Genomic DNA, 16,306 nt, shown 5'->3' with positions numbered 1-16,306 from the left:
CATACACACACATGTAACTGGCTGGAGCACTGAATAGTAAATATTATACTTTAATTTCTGCTGTAAATAAATTGATTGTCTATAGCAACATGTTACTTCTACTATGATTAAAAACCTTAAAACCTACAGGAATCTTTAAAAAAAGAACTTCAACCATCCAGCTGGCCAAGTTTAATTACCTTGGCTGCATTTGTTTAATAACATAGTAGCAAGTTCCTCGTGGAATATTTGCTCAGAATTTAAGAGATAGCTTCAATGGAGTTCAGTGAAGATTAAGCTGAATTCAAGGAACTAGTATAAATCTTGGACAGAGAGGATCAAGGAAAGTGAAGGAGTATCTAAGGGGTAACTAAAGTGCAATACAGGAGAGGGCACACTGTTCATTCCCTGCAGTAGGGGCCAGAAAAATGGCAGATTCTCAGGTCATGACAAATTCAAAGACAACAGAAGCCAAAGGACTCACTCCTAGCAGTAAATTTGGTTTGGGATTCACCAAGAAGGAGGATTCAAATTTAGAATATGCTCAAAATATTCACTGCTCCTTTTTTCCGGTGACTTGTGGATTTTAATAGCCAGTTCATCAGCAGGCTTCTTCAGTGAGTAAAAGAAAACTGTTTTCTCCTAATTTCCTAATTTCTCCCCCTAATTTCCAAGGGGTCTAAAATTTCTGATTTTTTTTAATATTACTCTATACAATGGCTGATTTAACACTTAAGGAAACTTAAAACCTTTATAATAGAGTACTACGAGTTGAAAAATTTGATCATAAAGGCAACGATGTAAAGCAGGTGCAGACTCCTTTATCCAAGTCTCTGAGACTTCCCAGCTTCAAGGTTACCAATTATTAAAGTAATTACAGAAGTAGCTTTGTCAGTTCCATGTTTGAACTGTTGGCAAGACACTTAGAAAGATATTGCTTAATGTCTTTACTATAACATGAATAAAAGGTTTTTGCTTTCTAGGAACTTGTTTTAAAGTTTATTTGTCCTGTAAGGACTAAGGCAATATCCTCATGTCTTTTCTGTGCACTTCTGCACAAACATAGAGTAACAGAACTGATTTTTAGGTGGTTAAAGATCTATAGAACTATGATGGTTATGTAGATAGATGAATGTATTGGCTGCACAGAGTTCTATTTCTGATTCTTCCATCCAACACAAACAGAGTAACTAGTTTTGGTTTATTTTATTTTTGAAAGTCAGTTTTATTTAATTTTATAGCGGGGGGGGGGGGGTAGGAGTGTTTAGTTTTGGTCTTTTTTTGTTTTATTTTGGATTAGGATGAATCATCAGCTGGGTGGAGTGCCTCCTGGTAACCGGATTATTATTATTTCATTTTATTTCATTTTCTTTTACTTTCAAACAAACAAAATCCTTTTTTGATATCATATTCAATATTTTGCATTAGGAGGTTTCTTCAGACCCAGCATGACCTCAAGAAAATTAGTGTTGCCCTTCGGTTGACATTGGCAACATTTAAAATTTTTGCTAGGTCTACGTAAAGCATTCTTAAAATGTATTGGCACCATACCCCATCATGACTTCATATAGCTAAGATAATGTACATTATTTTGTACTAAACACTGATATAATTCTATTCAATGGGACTTTGCCTTGTAACAGTACTTTATTGCTGTAAAACCACGCTGACTTTAACTGCTTAAATTATCTCACTAAGTGGCATTAAGGTTAATTTGAATCTTGATCTCGTACTTCTGTGGTTTACAGGGCTTTGCCCAATTTTTAGACAAGAATGAGCTAGGGGAGAGACATGGCATTCAACAAAATAAACTTTCTCAGTACTTTTATAATACTCCTCGTACAGGTTTTAGCAAACAATACCAAGTAAAATTAACTGAAGAGCTACTTCACATACACCTTTCTGAGGCTGCACCTGTAATTGACCACACGTAAGATAAACCAGTTTGAGCACAGAAATTTAGCAATATCAAACCCAAGAGGGTCTGTGTCACTGTATGGCACCAGCTTACAGTGAGATCAAACCCAAGGGGGTCTGTGTCACTGTATGGCACCAGCTTACAGTAGTGTTACTCTTAATGCTGTTTGTTCAAATGCACCAAACTGTAGTCTGGGAAGATGTACTATGGTATGACGTTCCACCACACACCTCTATCCTACACATTTGGGTTGTTGTGCTTTTTTCTCAGTGCAGGATAGTCCCCCAAAAAAGAATTTCAAACTGTGCCTCAGATTAACACTCTCACCATTGTTTTTTTGACATCCATTACTTTTGCCGTTTCTGTTATTAAACAGCTCTCAGGACACCTGAAGAAATCTTGATTAATGCTGTGAATATAAAACTTATTTATACAAAGAAGCAGTGTCTATACCACTGGGATTTCGTAGCAGATGCATATCACCATGCAGTATGCAGTATTGCGTACCTTCAGATGTCATGGTTATCTGGCTCATGGAAGAGGAGTAACAGGCTCAGTAGACAATTCTAGAGAACATGGTACGACTTTCCTGGCTTCTGCTCCTGAGTTAACTGCAATGGCAAGGACCAGAGTAATGATGCCGTCAACAATGGCAGCAAAATATCAAGATGACAAAGGTTGCTTTTCTCTGTATCTGCACAGTGTTTCCATACCTCGCTGTCATCAGAAAGCTCACTTATCTGCTACTTGCTTGTCTTTAGATAATTATCTGAGCAGATCACAGCAAAGCAGTCATAGGGAAAATCAGAAGTACTGGAAGAAGCAGTGTTGTTGTGTCATATCAGTAACTGGCTGTTCAGGAAGGCCTATGAATTGCATTGTATAGTTGCATTCATAATTCCATTAGGACTCATAGAAGGATGACTAACCTTCAGAAGGTTTCAAGACTTCATCTCTCAAAATCTTCATCTACAGGACAAGGTATTTTTCCATGTTGCTGCAGGGCCTCACCAGTTATTGAGGAAGTTCCACTAATATTAATGTGGAAACATCAACATTGCCAAGAACTGAGGTTCATTTTCAGCAGTGTCCAAAGGAAAATCTGCTCTGTGGATAATCTGGATATTAATGTTATGAACTTGCACCTCAGTAGGGAATATCTGATTTATTTTCAGTTCCCCAGCATATGGTGCTTCCTCTGTGTTCCTCAGACAGAAAAAATAATACTTTGGCTTCATTTTGTTTAGTTTAAATTGGAAAATGCTTTTGGACCATTTATGGTTAAATGCCGAATTTCTCCCAAGGATGTGTGGAAAGAACTGTTTTATTCTGAAGGAAGGAAAGAAGGAGAGAATTATTGCTGTGAGAAGGTCCTATAGCTATTTTTTGAAAGGCTGCTCCCCACAGTGACAGAAGCAGAGCTTGGGGCCATGCTGCTCAACCTTTTGCTGAAGATTTCCATTGGCATCATTTCTCCATTCATCTTCTTCATTTTGACCCCTTCCTGACCCTTTTCTCCAGTTTGATCCCCTGGTCCTATCATAAGAAACTATTTACTTCTCAGCTGTCTCTTAGAGCAAATACAATAATCCCCCAAACAGATCTATTCTTCTTTCTTTTCCTGTGGAGATGTCTGCTTCTCACTGGAGAAGAGCTACCCCTTTTACACAAGCTGCAGCATGACAGAAACATCCCAGGCGCTCAGTGACCTCTCTTCATAATATTAGTGCTAACAACATAAAAAAATCCTCTTTCCCTTTCCCACCTTTCCCACAGTTTTTGGGGTGTCATTTCCAGCTACTCTTCTACCTTAGGATTTCTTTTGATGTCCCTTGAGAAGCTGAACTATGTTCAAAATTAATTTCCTCTACTTAAAGCTTCTGTGACAGTAACTGGTTGTTCAACCAGAATTGTGTTAGACTTTGGTGGCTAGGCAAAAAAAAAAAAAAAAAAAAAAAAGGAAAGAAAATCAATTTGATGGTTGCTAATACCATCAAAGCTGGTTTTACTTTTGAGGATGTTACCCAGAGGCAAGACTTTCCTGAAGTATAGAAGGATCTTACTCAAAAACCCAGTAAACAAAGTGGAAAGATGCACAAGGGTGTTCTTTTCATGATCTTTTCCTCATCTTACTCTCAACCCTAGATGCACCCCAGCTGCTGGAAGAGTAAATGGAAATATCAACCATTTGAGCAGGCACAGGAGAGTTTTTCTTCCTTGAAGTCAGTGCCCTTAACTTTTGGTTCTCTTATATTACCTCTAAAAATAATTATAAAATACGCTGTAAAATTAATATCATTCTGTAGTTGCTGTTTAAGGGGAAGTAGTTTGCAATATCTTAAAATGTGTCTGAATTGTCTCTGTAATGTGATTTTGGCTGTTTATGATATGAAATCTCAGTTGCAGGAAAAACTAAGCACACTAAAGAAACCATGAGCCAATATTTTTTCACTATTTCTCATGCTGATCTGTCACTATAATAAGCCTCCTTCCTCTGCAAAGCATCATGTTTGATTGCTTTTTACTCCAAAGACCTGGTTTGTTAACTTTCTGGAGGAAAAGCAGAGAACTCACTGAGTTCAAGTGTGACCTGTAGCCACACTGCATCTTCATACTGAAGTGACACCTGAGCACACAGAAATCCCAGTTGCCTGTTTGCCACAGGAACAACGGTGACCAGGAGACCGGGTCTCAGAAGCATGCAACTTTCTAAAGGTTCTCACAGAAATTAATTGAAGGAAATTGCTATTCCATAATGAGTCTTGTATTAAATTAAGGCTCATTTCATAATGAGCTTCTCTTTAGAATTAGAAAGGAGACACATGTTGAAATTAGTTTATACAGGATTCTTTGGACATGTGATACCAGGAAGAAAACAAACTTCAAAATTATTTTTAGATGAGTACCTTGCTTCAGCGCTTCCTTCAGCAGCACCTCTAAGATATCTTGGGGGAGATACTGTGAATGGATATTATACCTTTTATAGCCTTGTATTCATTCAAAAAATTTCAGTGAGCACAAAACCAGTGCTTACTGAAGTTGAAAGGGAGAAGAATGGCTCTTTACCTGCACTCCAAAGCTGCTGTCAAAGGAAAACTGAGCAGTTAAAATACCCAAAATATTTAAAATTTTTAGGAACATGGGAGGAAGAAAAGCAACAGTCAGGAGTTTGCTTTTGGCCAGCACCCACCTCTCTCCCTGGCTGAACACAGTCACTAAAGAGACAGTGCAAAATGGTGACAAGTTCCTGCCTGGTAGAGCAGGTGCGAGTTCTCTGTGACTGTCCCACCTTCCCAGACACCCTGGTAAAACAGGTATTGGGTTTTGAAAGTGGAACTGAACAACGAGGATGATCATTCAGCTACCATGAAGGTATTGCTGAGATTAACTTGGTCTATGTCCTACATCAAAACTGCCTCCATAATTGTCTCAGTGGAGGTAGGGATGGAGATCCATTTGACATCAAGGCTGCAAGGGTTATCAATGTGTTAGAAACCATGGAAGCACTTAAAATGTAGGAATTGGGGTTTGTCCCCATAAAAACGTTGCAGGTGGGATCAACAGCCCAACTGAAGTGCTCCGTATTCAACACAAACAGTATGGGCAACGAACAGGAGGAGCTGGAAGCCACTGAGCAGCATGAAAACTATCATGTAGTTGCCATCATGGAAACATGGTGGGGTGAAATACACCACTGGAGTGTTGCAATAATGGCTATAAAAACCTCAGAAGGAACAAGCAAGGAAGAAGAGTGAGTGGGGTAGCCCTGCATGTTAGGGAGTGTTTTGATTATCTGGAGCTTAATGATGGTGATGATAGGGTTGAATGTTTATGGGTGAGAACCGGAGGAAGGCCAACAAGGCAGGTATCATCTAAGGAGTCTGTTACAGACCACACAATCAGGATTCAAAGGCCGATAAAATATTCTATAATCAGCTGGGAGAAGTCCCACAATCACTAGCCCTTGTTCTCATGAGAGTCTTCAACTTATCAGATATCTGCTGGAAATGCAACACAGTGGGGAAAGGAAACAGTCTAGGAGGTTCCTGGAGCATATGGAAGAGAACTCCTTGACAGAGCTGGTGAGTAAGCCATCAAGGCAAAGTGTTCCACTGGACACTGTTTGTGAAGGACTGATGGGTGAGGTGATGGTTGAAGGCTGTTTTGGGCATTATGATCATGAAATGACAGAGTTTTTGGCTCTCAGAAAAGTAAGGAGGGGTGTCTGAAGAATGGTCACCTTGGAATTCCAGGGGGAAGACTTCAGCCTGTTTAGGAGATGGGTTGACAGGTTCCCTTGGGAGGCAGTCCTGAAGGGCAAAGGAGTCCAGGAAGGCTGGACATTCTTCATGAAGGAAATTTTACAGGCACAGCAGCAAGCCATTGCAATACGCCAAATTCTGAGTTAGTGAGGAAGAAGACTGCCCTGGCAGAACAGAGAGCTTTGGCTGGAATGCAGGGGAAAAAAGGAGTGTTTATGACCTTTGGAAGAAGGGGCAGGCAACTCAGGAGCACTACAATGATGACATGAGGTGGTGCAGGGAGAAAATTAGAAGGGCTGAAGCCTAACTGGAACATAATCTGGCTACAGACTAAAAGACAATAAAAAAACTGTTTCTATAAATATATCAGTAACAAAAGGAGGGCTAAGGAGAATATCCATCCTTTATTGGATGTGAGGGAAAATATAGAGACAAAGGATAAGGAAAAGGCTAAGGTACTTAATGCCTTCTTTGCCTCAGTCTTTGATAGTAAGACCAGTTGTTCTCAGAGTACCCAGCCCCTGGGCTGCAAGACAGGGATGGGGAGCAGAATAAAGCCCCCCATAATCCAAGGGGTAATGGTCAGTGATCTACTAAGAGGTCAGAGTGGTCAGTGACCACTTAAGACACACACAGGTCTATGGGGCCAGATGGGATCCACACAAGCGTACTGAGGGATCTGGTAGAAGTGCTCAACAAGGCACTTTCTATCATTTACCATAGATAAACCTGGATAACCACAGAGGTCCCAGTAGACTGGAGGTTAGTCAGTGTGATGCCCAACTACAAGAAGGGATGGAAGGAGGATCTAGGAATCTACAGGCCTGTCAGCTTGACCCACATGCTGGAGAAGGTCATGGAGCAGATCATCTTGGGTGCCATCATGCAGCATGTACAGGACAACCAGGGGATCAGGCCCAGCCAGCATGGGTTCATGAAAGGAAGGTGCTGCTTGACTAACCTGATCTCCTTCCACAACAGTGTGACCTGCTTAGTGGATGAGTGGAAGGCTGTTGATGTCGTCTACCTAGACTGTAGAAAAGCCTCTGACACCAATTACCATAGCATTCATCTGGAGAAACTGGCTGCTCATGATTTGGACGGATGCACTGTTTTCTGTGTAAAAAAACCTAGCTGGATGACTGAACCTCACAGAGTGATGGCAAATGGAGTTACATACAGCTGGCAGCCGGTCACTAGTGGTGCTCCTCAGGGCTCAGTGTTGGAGCCAGTCCTGTTTATTACCTTTATCGATGACCTGGACAGAGGGATTGAGTGCACCCCGAGCCAGACCTAAACAATTCTACTATTCTATTAAAATACTGTCTTCAGCAGCAACTATTGCCAGACTTTTGTTTTCCTCAAGAAAAACCAGTACTGTGAACAGACGTGCTGAGTCATGATATGGATGTGTATGCAAAACGCGTAAAAGTCACTGAAAGAATGAACCCTTTCCAAAACTTAAATGTTGCCCAGCAGAGTTCTCCAGTTCAGACTGAAGTTTATGGTGCTTACACAGCACCTTGACTCTAGGGAATTAACAGCACCAGGAAGGAAAAGATGTGAGGCAAAGTAACGTGCATGAACAAAACTCGAAGCCAACCCAAGGCCTGGAATTTAGTGTATGCAATGCAAAGGTACAGTTATGGATCATATAAATTGTGGTTTTGATGTATAACTAAACACTGCATAATTCTTTTGTTTGATGCAACCATGATACAGACTCCTCACAACTGTGGTACCTCCATTACCAGCAGTCCTCCTCTGGTGCCCTCATCCTTGTTTCTTTGTTGCCACTTCTTAGCTATTGACATGAGGCCCCATATTTGAAGGGATTTCTTCTCTAGTTATGAAAATCTTGAGTTTACAATTTACTAATTCATCTCCAGGTGGGATTACACATGCTTCTTTTCAGAAGCCTATGATATGTTCAAGCAGAATCAAAGGGGGCATGGTTGTTTTAATGGATATGGAAACTCAATATTACTTTTCAGTGGATTGGGGCACTCCTGGCTTCCCAAGGGTATTTATTTGTAGAGGCAATCTGGTCATGATGACTCCAAATCAGTGGCAGGAGAGAATACAGAGCAATGTACAGTGATGAGCGTGGGATGAAAGTGGAAGACTGCCAGAAGTGGAACTGCAAAGAATGTATTTACAAAATCATCAGTGAAAAGGAAAATGAGGATTCTTCCTGCAAAACTCAGATGCCTGGGAACAAATACTGAAGGGTGTGTTCCTGAACAAGGAATACTATTCTGGGAAACTGTGCTTCTGACTGGGGAGTCATCCAATAACTAAAGCAACTCCCAAAGCAAGGGTTAATATGATCACTGTATCTGTTGACATGGGAGCATTGAGTAGGAGTCTGGTACACGTATTAATTCTGTTTTTTTCAAATGACTACAGCTGCTGGTGAAATACAGCCTGCAGTTTTAGCACCAGTATTTCAAGCAGTATGTTAAAAATTAGAGGGTCAGGGAAGAACTGGAACATTTATTAAATGATTTGGAACTATATGTTTTAATGAAATACTCATGAAATACTTGGTTAGCTTAATGAGGAAAAGCTTTGTCTTATCAAAGATAACTGGTCTGTAGTGCCAATACAGTGAACAGACACATGAGAAAGTAACTCTTTCAGTGCTGAAAGAAGTAACAGGAGTGAATGTCTAGCAATTGCACAAGTTAGATAAATGCAGCTTACTCATGACTTCCCTGGAAGTGTTTAAGGCCAGGTTGTATGGAGCAATATGTTTTAGTGGGAGCTGTCCCTGACCATGGCAGGAGTGTTGAAACTAGATGATCTTTAAGGTCCCTTCCAACCCAAATCATTCTGGGATTCTATGATTCTATGACACAGACATTTTTAAAGAGAAGGGTAACCATCCACTGGAACAACTTAGTACAGATGACATTAGACTCTTCATTATCAGTAATTTTTAAATGAAAATTGGATTATTGTTTTGTAGAAAAAAATCCTCTAGTTTAGGCAGCAACTACTTCAGTAATGTTTTATAACCAATACTATGTCAAAAGACAGCCTACACCTCTGTTCATTTAATCTACGATACATAACATTTCCAGTGTAACAACTTTAAGGTAATCAGAAGCATGCATAAAGCATGCCTGACTACAAAGCCTGTGAGGCATAAAAGCATTTTCAACACTTACTTTTTTTTATCCAAAAACTATTCTTGGCTGTGCAATAACTGCGGTGCAATGTAGGTACCACTGCAGTAGCATCAGACGGGGTAGCAGCAGCACAAAGCTCAGAGCTGGATGCAAAATCCTTCTGCAAATCAAAGTGAATACTTGGATGTTTAGTCCATGCTGAGCTCCCTGCTGTTGCCTGCAGCTCAGGAACTGTGAACAGACAAGGTTGTAACAGCAGCTGATACTGCACCCTCTCCAGAGCGCTTCAAAGAAAGGCCTAGGTGGAAAAAGTGTCTGTCCCTGACTTGTGAAGTCAGACTTTTCACAGAAGAACCTCATTCATTGGGAAAATGTAACAGTTACAAGACTTGTGGTGGATTCTGTCACTCTAATTCAAGCTTCTACATCTCCCTCAAAAACATCCCCTTGCTCTGCACAAGTTCTTGGCTTTGTTAGGAAAACTACTAGGTAATATTCTTAAGTCTGTGCTTTGATGAAGTCAAATAATTATTAAAATGGTCCCTTCTGACTTCAGAAAACATAAAAACTACCAGTGGACATGATCCATTAGCAGTGGAGAAAAAGAGATTTTATTTTAAAGACAAAGAACTAAAGTAATGGATTTTTCAGTTACCTAGTTAGTCATTTTCAGAATCTGCACACGTACTGAATTGTGAGCTTTAATACAGATAATAAGTTAAGTCTATGATTAAAAGAAAAAAAAATCTTAATTTCAATTCCTAAATACTTCTGTTAAGGTCTGGGAAAAAAATGGACACACTTTCGAACATGACAAGCCCTCAGGAAGTCCCACTGATCCTAAGGTGAGAAGCAGCAGAGTGGTGTTTATAAGGAGGAAGGATGTAGATTTAGGGCTTTGACAAAGGAGCCCTGTCTCATCTTGTGATGGCAGTTGTTAACACCTTAATCCAAACAACCCTCCTGCTCCTTAGCCTCGGAGTCATCATGCCTTTTTCTAATCCACTGTTAGGTAGCTACCTGGGAGCAGCACTCAGTTGTTTAGCTCATGCTGCTGTTCATGTGTTTTAACTAAGCGGTGAAGACGGGTACAAGCATGTGTTTCCCTCAGCTCCGGGGATGGAGATCCCTCAAGAACAGACAAGGTGGGCAGCTGTTAATAGTAGCAAACTACAGTGACACAGGAAAAAGACTTTTTTTGTCTTTTTGTTTGTTTGTTTTGTTTGAAGAGCTTAGTTGCAGACACAGCTGTTTCTGAAGAGATCAGACTTTTCACAGGACATACCTGGCATTGTGAGGACGAAACCCCAAGTCTCCAGGCTGCCAGAGATCTAAAGTAACCAAGGAAGAATATTCTTCCCCTATGAATAAATCTTTAGAGACTTCCTAAAGTTCAGGTTCATGGTTGGATCATGTAAATTCAGATAGCATTTGGGGATAATTTAGGCTTACATTGCTGCAAAACAGAAAGAAGATCTCTAAAATTTCATTTTAAAGATGAAAGCCATTTTTAAGTCCTACTAATGTAAAAATTATTTTAAAAGCAGGAAAGTTTTTTTAATCATCAGATTTCTCTAAAAGTACGTAAATTATTTTTGCATGGCTACTTCACTGCGTGTGTAATATTACCTTCGTCTGAACTTTTGCAGACAAAAAGTAAATGCTCTTAATAAAAGAAGTACAAACAAAATAAAAAACAAATTTTCAGATACTTGAATCCACAACTTCTCAACTTTTTAACTGCTCTAAACTTCTTGAATTCTTCTGCAACTTTTAGGACCATTGTGATTGCAACCCCAGTTTTCATAAAACTTTCCTTGAAGCAGAAAAGGGTATCAACAGCATATCAATTATATTATAATTCTGGGCCATTTTATATTCTACCTTCATGTTTCCAATGGAAAATCTAATTACTGCTATTATAATTCATGACAAAGGAAGATATCTATGGTATGTATCTACAGTTTATATTGACAACACAGTTTCTTCACTGGAAGAAGCTGTATGTTTCTGTTGTTTTGTGAGGAAATCTTTAAGCACTACATTTTTTTCCCCAGTATTGCATCCAAGAGAAGTAGTCTTAACCTTTCCCTTCAGCTTACTCTTTGATACATCAGCCAGACCCAGCTCATCCCCTGTGCTGTTGGGGCCTTTCAAGGGGAGCAACAAACTCACCAGTATAGATAATCTGGTGCTTAATAGAACAGAAAGTACTGGAAATTCCAGTCCAGCTCCTCCAGTCTCCAAGAACATTGACTTGTTCTGTGAAGAAGGCTTGTTTGCAGAATTTTTGCAACACAGCAGTTGTTTGGGGAATAAGAGGTATATTAGATGCAGACAGATCTGTCAGGGGAAGTAGCTGTGAAACTCTTCTGAACTATAACATAATTTTCAGATCTGTAAATATGCCAGATTTTGGTCAACTTTAACAGAAATCGAAAAAGGCACAAACTCAACATAAGAATTGTGATCCTCCCAAAGTTAAAGCCTGTGTTCCAGAGCCTGGAGTAAAATCCCTGAAATGGCAATAAGAATTTATAGAACAAAAATAAAATTACATATCTCATTCTTCAAAAAGGACAAAGGATTTTTCTGAAGTTTTCAAAAAGCACTTGGCTTGAAACAGCCAATCAGCCTAGAGAATTGAATCTTGTTAACTAAAAAAAAGAAATACCACAGTAAATGAAAATAAGATTTGGGGATAGAAAATATTAGGTAAATCTAACTATAGATATTAAAAACTATGTTTAATAACAAAGTGACAATCCACATAACAGCTCTTACAATTTCATTAAAGTAAATTATTAAAACTTCATTTAATTAAATTATTATCTATCTATATTGGTTTACTATAAACAATTAGAGTCCCAGTTTCTTAATTTTTATTACCTAGAAGTCAGGAGTAACAAGAGTGGCCGTTTGGAAATTCTTTGTTTCCTTTTTGTAGTGTTACATACATACCTCTTCAGGGAAGCCAACAGCTTCATTCATGCTAGTGAATTCTAGAGGGAGTCTGGGACTCTGTAGACCGCATAAATCAGAAAAAAGGCTAGACTTCTGATCCCAAGCCAATAAAATAATTACTTGATATAACTGAAAAGCCAATCAAGAAAAAGGAAATACTTCAAATCATAAATAATAATAAAAAATACATTTACTGAAGCTAGCTTTTTAAGAGGCCAGTCCACCCTTTTCTACTAGCCTATTCAATATGAAACAGTTCTATGACACTCAAACTTTCTATTGTGGGGATTAGAAATCATCACAGGCCCTTGTTACAAGTCATCATCCTTTCAGTCAATCATCAGTTACAAGTCCATCATCCTTTATCACACCATATGATTAAGGCCTTGTTCTGGAAAAGATTTTTTTTTTTTTGAAGATATCACTCTGAATATAGATGCTATTCTGAAAAGAAGGTCTCTATCTTGATTTTCAATAGAAACTCTCCATATCAAACAGCTTGCAGGCACTGGGCAGTGATGCTGAATGAGATCTCTGGAAGAACGAAATACAAGCACTAAGCTTGACTATGTTGATCCCAGATCTTCAGACTAAGGGTATAGACACAAAACAAATTACACAATATGCAAATACATTGTATCACATCTGGATTACATATGCTCAGCTTCTTCTCCATAGAGAAATCCTTCATAAAATTCATTAGCAATTTACAGAAATAGAAGTATGGCAATAGATACTATTTAACTATCAGAAAAAAGGAAAAAAAAATCCTCTTCTACCAAATCAGATAGATAGATAGATAGATAGATAGATAGATAGATAGATAGATAGATAGACAAAAAGAGATTGATGATGCCAAGGGTTGCTAAAGCAGAAACAGAACTGCTGAATGCAACATTCTTGTTTCCTAACCCAGTTGATTTTCAAATTTGAGCACAACAGCCCACAGACGCTGCAGCTGTAGTTACCTTTCCATGTCTTACATTGTCTTGATGTAAGAAACAGACTGGAGAAATATGTAGAGCTAAGCATGTTAAGAGCAATGATAGGTCCAGAAAAGCCCATCAGGATAAACTGGTTAAGTTCTGTAACAAATTACAAGATGCAGTCAAGTAAATATTACTTACTGCTAAGACCACTTTTTTTTTCCTCTTTCTAAGACTATTTCCTAAATAAAATGACAATTTATCAGGCGGTTAGTTCACATAGGTAATCAATATGAAAAAGCATATTAAAAAACCTCCAACACTCAGACCAAATAATTCCAAGAGTCATACTTATTTTATTGAAGTAAGAGAAAGAGAGCAGCACTTACAACAATATTTTAATTATCCCACTTTTTAAAATATTTAAGCTGTTTTAGCATCTGTGACACTCAGTTCTTCTTATCCATTTGATGCTATCTACATAAAACTGCATTTTCCCTGGCCATACATGATTATTTACTTCCTAAAACAATAAATAATTTTTATGCGTTGCCAACAACTAACAATCTCACTATTCAGAAAAATCACCCTCCCTTTAGGAATTTTACATTTGTGAAATTGCTATATAGAATATACAAATATGCTTTTTCCCCATTGCCTGTCACAGACTACTCACAATAAATCTGGGGGTTTAAGATGACAACAGAGCCCAAGTTAAAAACCACTGTCCTAAAAGGTTGGATTTTTGTTTTTATTAGTGCTTCCTCCTTTTCTGTTAAAAGAATATCCTGGGGTATCTGGATTAGCTGATAGTGTGGTGCAGCCTTCGTGTCATGGTTAAAAACATTCACTGCTTTTTCCACTATTGTGATAAAAATCATTAATATGCATTGAATGCCCTCAGACCCATGAATTGAGTGCTTTGGTTTTGGTTCTTCAAAAAAAAAAAAAATATTTCTTGATATGTCATGAAGAATACACGAAAACTGGGCAAACCAATATGCCCTTAGCACTTTTGCTCAGTACATTTATCCTTCTATCTTGTAAATACTTAGACATATGAATGGGGATATGCATGTGTGCAGTGTAACTCAATTTGCTAAGATCACATGTATAAATGTCAGATCAAGGCCTAAACTGTCAGTAAAGTACTTAATTTGCATAATTTGAATTGAAGAGAGTCGTAGTGGCACTACCTGGCAGATTAAATGTAAGACTAGACCCACAGGAAAAGAGTCTTTTTTTCCAAAATATTTGAAGACATAAGCAATCTAGCATGTTCCAAACTGAAAACATTCATTTTTTACAGAATTTTTATGAACCTTAGGAATGAAAATTAATTTGGACAAGTTGAAAGAGAGACTCAAACTCCATGACTAACATGGGAATTACCCTAATCCTCTCTTCAACTTAATCATGGAATTTTAACAAGGTTTTTCTGGAAGCCCTTGAGATCTCCTGGGTTGAACATTAACTTATGTCCATTATTTTTATACTAGTTAAACGCAACAAATGCTCATATATGCAATCTGAGGCCGAGTTAGGAGATCAACCCTTTGAGTTCTATATCACTTGTTTGAATCTTGGCCAGAAATTGCCACCATTTGCTGGCTTTTGCATAATATACACAAAAAGCCTTGACAATCTCAATCTAACTCTGAATCCCCAGCTATGCCTACTTAATGCTAGATCATTTCTGAGGAGGCCAAAAGAAAAAAAAGAGCTGCTTCTCTTGGGTTTATGCTACAGATGAAGCATAAAACCCGAGGAATCATTCATGTTTGGAAGGAATGCACAAGTTTTTTCTCTGCTCTCTCTCACCATAAAGTAACGCAAAGATTATACCTTAAAAAGGTATTGCCCACCCCTGCTCTCTTATCTCTTTATCACAATATCCAAAAGTAGGAAACTATGAGCTGGAGGAATCTTTTGGTTATAATGTAAATGAGGGAAGCCAACTGCTTGACAGAAACTTGTTCAAGACTAGAAGACTCAGTAAAACGATGATGGTGTGAACAATTTTTCTGCCAGTGTTACTATTTCTGCTAAGTAAATTTAAAGGCAGTAGTAGAACTGTAAGATGCATCAGCCAGAGCTCAGATCTGGTAACTTTCCAGCTATGTTGCAGTCTTTTATTTTTTTCAGGCCTTTAGGGATGGATGGGTTGAAGGATATGTGGGGCCAGGCTCATTTAGGTGACAGGTAATTACTCTCACTGGACAGTTGGTTTATGGAATTGTTTATGCTGGGTGCTTTGCATTTTGTAGAACACTTGTAAGAGTGAATAAATGCTCAGATACAGTCATTAGTAAATGCTAATATTTTGCTTACCTACCAGAAAATACAAACAGGAGTCTATTACTCAGGGAAAGTCACTGTTTCAGAAGCAAATCCAAGCAATTCTCGTTAGAATTGCTAAAGAGACTGAACACATGTTCCGTGAGGTGCAAATCCGGGAAACTCTTCCTTGTACCAGTGTTTAAACATCAGCTATGCCCTTCTTGCTTACTTTCGCTAAGTCTTGGGCTAAATTTTAATCCGAAATTCACGCCCAGGTGATGTTTTCCTCACTTACTGTTCTTCACAACTCCCGGGCTCAGTGCAATTGCATGGGCTACAACTTTAAAGAGGGCGCGTGAAGGGAGGGGTTGGCGGGGGTCTGTTTTTCTGATTGAGGCTGGTCTTCTCGGCTGAGTCTCATTTGGTTGTTATGACTTGCAGGTGGTGAGTGGCTCGCTCGCTGCCCGGGCCCTGCTCTGCCCCGCGGAGGCGGCGGGCGGCGCGGTTCCCGCTCCGGCACCGGCGGGCGCGCATCTCCCCCGCGGCTTCTGGGCCTGTCCTCTCTCTTCCCTGACTTGGGTACACAGCTGTATCGCAGCTCACAAGTGACCGCTATTTCCAGTTGCAAGACTAATGAAATCAGCATCGTAAAAGCGCGTACTTACCCCGCCTTTCCCCGACAAAAATATAAAGGCAAATCCGCTGTTTCCTTTCAAAACATGAGCATGACGGTTTGTGTTATTTTCTAAAACAGAGGGGGGAAAAGTATTTTGCTTCCAAGTTCAAGTGTAAAACAAGATGCCTTAAAATAAATAATGCACCATTTTGAATCACTACTTCATG

This window comes from Corapipo altera, unplaced genomic scaffold (genome assembly GCF_003945725.1).
Source record: "Corapipo altera isolate COAL_440 unplaced genomic scaffold, ASM394572v1 49, whole genome shotgun sequence".
NCBI lineage: Eukaryota > Metazoa > Chordata > Aves > Passeriformes > Pipridae > Corapipo > Corapipo altera.
The sequence above is the reverse complement of the archived record's forward strand: the minus strand, read 5'-3'. Positions refer to the sequence as shown.